Source organism: Pteropus alecto, unplaced genomic scaffold (assembly GCF_000325575.1).
Source record: "Pteropus alecto unplaced genomic scaffold, ASM32557v1 scaffold88, whole genome shotgun sequence".
In the NCBI taxonomy this organism is placed as follows: domain Eukaryota; kingdom Metazoa; phylum Chordata; class Mammalia; order Chiroptera; family Pteropodidae; genus Pteropus; species Pteropus alecto.
Window position 1 is genome coordinate 855,259 of NW_006494611.1, and position 2,863 is coordinate 858,121.

Below are 2,863 nucleotides of genomic sequence, written 5' to 3' on the forward strand. Positions count from 1 at the left end.
GGCAGATCAGATCATCTTGAAAGCAGTTTCATTAATATGGGTGTGACTCGTAGGTCCAGGCTAGTATGCCTTTGGAGAGCAACTATAAAGATATAAAAATGATATTTTGTGAATATCATCTGGGATATTTGGACGATAATATCACTGACAAATATAGTAAAGGTAACATGGAAGAGAATGAATTGTTTTTTAAGTGAACAAAATTTATTTAATGCCATCTATGTGCCAAGTTTCATTTGACAATATATAATGCTATCATAAATGTGTATTTATATAATATGCATATTTTTCATTCAGCAGCTATTTCCTTTTTTATATCTTATTTCCCCAAATAAATTACTCATTTTTGCTGGGCAGGATCTCATCTCATATTTCTCATATATTATAGAGCCTACCACCATAAAGAACATAAAGTCAGCATTTAATAAAATCTTATTGTCTGGTCAAATAACTGAGGCCAAAATTATAGAAAACTAGCCCAAGTCCTAGATGGAGTTGGAAGTGAATAAGAATGGAATCCACAAATGGCAGTATTTCTTGGATCTTGAGATTATCATGCTAAGTGAATAAGTCAGACAGAAAAGGTAGAGAACCATATGATTTTACTCATATGTGGGATATAAAACTGAAAGCAACAAATGAACAAGATTTAAAAAAAAACACATAGACACAGACAACAAGTTTAGTGGTTAACAGAGGGAAAGGGAGGGAGGAGGAAAGGTAGATAGGAGGGTAAAGGGGGTCAAATATATGGTGATAGAAGGAGATTTGACTTCAGGTGGTGAACACAAAATGTAATATACAAATGATGTCTTATCGAATCATACACTTGAAACCTATATAATTTTATTAAACAATGTCACTCCAATAAGTTTAATTTAGAAAAATAAAAGTAAAAAATAGAATGGAATCCACTTTCCTTTATTGCTATATAACTTCCTGATATTGATAGGGTGGGAAAAGTTCCAAACAGTGCCAAGTCATTCTAAACAATAAAACTATGGTTCAGTTTATCTTGTGATATTCAGTAGAGCAAATTTTATGGATCTAAAACATCAAGGGAAATAGTGAGAAATCATGTTTCCTGTCTAGTTGGGTGTGTTTTTCATTTTAAAATGTCATCTTGTCTACGGCCATGCTACCCTGAACAGGCCCGATCCCATCCGATCTCGGAAGCTAAGCAGGCTCGGGCCTGGTTAGTACTTGGATGGGAGACCACCTAGGAAAACCAGGTGCTGTAGGCATAAAAAATAAAAAATAAAGGATTGTAAGCTGACAAGGTCCTTGCAATCTGTGAGGTCAACCAAGGGTTGCCCTGCCTAAAAAAAATAAAAATAAAAAATAAAAAACAAAAAATAAAAGGGGGTTGGTGCAAGAATAAGATCAGTCCAATCATTCATAGCAGCATATTTACTTCACCAGAAAAAAATGACTTTAATTGCACAGAGACAGAAAACAAAAAATGTTTGAATACCTGTCCTGGACAAGATTCAGGACTTTCATGTGAAAATAAAATATATATCTACAGTAACTTTAGATTTGGAGGTAGAATTTAAAGCTCTTGTCCATCAATATATTATAATGGATGCATGTGACCCTTGCATCATAGCACTTTTTTGAGCACTTTCAGAAAGAGCATGGGAGTCTTTGCAGTGCAGTAGAGTTTAAAATTTAAGGGTATTTCCAATGAGAAACAACACCTACTCGAAATAAGTTGGCAAATTTGTGTTCAGAATCTATGTTGTCATTCTAATGTTCAGGAACAGTTAAGGAAGGAAAGAGAATCTCAAGGTCATTGGGAATAGTCTTCAGAGTATTCTTATAGGGCATATCTGTGCTCACAAGCCTAATTTTTTTTCCAAGTGCAAAGAATGGCCACTTGCTTGAGACAGGCCCAGTGCCATCCTTTATTCAAGTTCCTTTATATTCCTGTTTTTAAAGAAGCTGTCAAGTTCTTTTTTACAGCTGACAGAAAGGGCCAAATCTGTAGTACAGGAAAGAAGGTGCAAAAAGAAACTTTTTTGTGTTGATGTTTTACTAAGTGAGCTAAGGAGAATTTTAGAATCATGTAATTTACTCTGGAGGCATTTACTGTACATGCTATAGTGATGGTAATTTCTTTCATTGTTGAAGTGAAAAGATAACCATCAATCAGTTGTCAATTGGTCAATTGCAGAAGTGATGAAAAGAAACTGGTAGGAACAATCACTTCTGTGGCTACCTAGACCATTCGTAGGCTTAAGAAAAGTATGGGAAGTGGATTGTGTTTTAAAAAGGGATTGGACCAGATTTTCAAAAAGGTTAATAGGCATAACTTCCTTGTAAAGAATGGCTTTGCAGTTATGCATAATAAGGAAATGCATTTTTAAAAATGAAAAATTAAAAAGACATGGGATTAGTTAAAAGAATAAAAATTTTATTAAACTAGATATCAGGTAAGTAAGCCCCCAAAATCCTTGAATTTCAGTGTGTTCTGAATGGAGGAAATACATATAGCTGACTATTAACCCAACACAAGTATTTTAAAACAAATTAATAAAATTACTTTGTACTTATGCCTTAGCCTCAATATTGGGCACTTTGAAATAAATAACTTATGATAAGTATTTATTATAAGAAATTGGAAGTCCAAGTTAATTTTAAACACTATTAAGCAAACATCTACGATAATTTAATTTTTAAAATCTATAGAAGCTCACGTAAAGGTTAAAATAAATTTAAAAAATCATTAACTTACCTAAAAGGCAAATAGCATTTTGGGATTTAGTGTTATAAGCAAGGTTTAATTTTAATTTATCCTATTTTCCTAAGAATAGCAATGTTATTGATTTATTCTGAGTTCCCCCCACACACAGTGATTTTT

General features: G+C 33.1%; 1 non-coding gene across 1 annotated transcript; it reads left to right on the top strand.

Moving 5' to 3' along the window:
* Positions 1 to 1,125: 1,125 nt before the first annotated feature.
* Positions 1,126 to 1,244, top strand: LOC112474280. Its single transcript, XR_003044317.1, has one exon. It is a non-coding gene; the product is annotated as a 5S ribosomal RNA (ribosomal RNA).
* Positions 1,245 to 2,863: the final 1,619 nt, after the last annotated feature.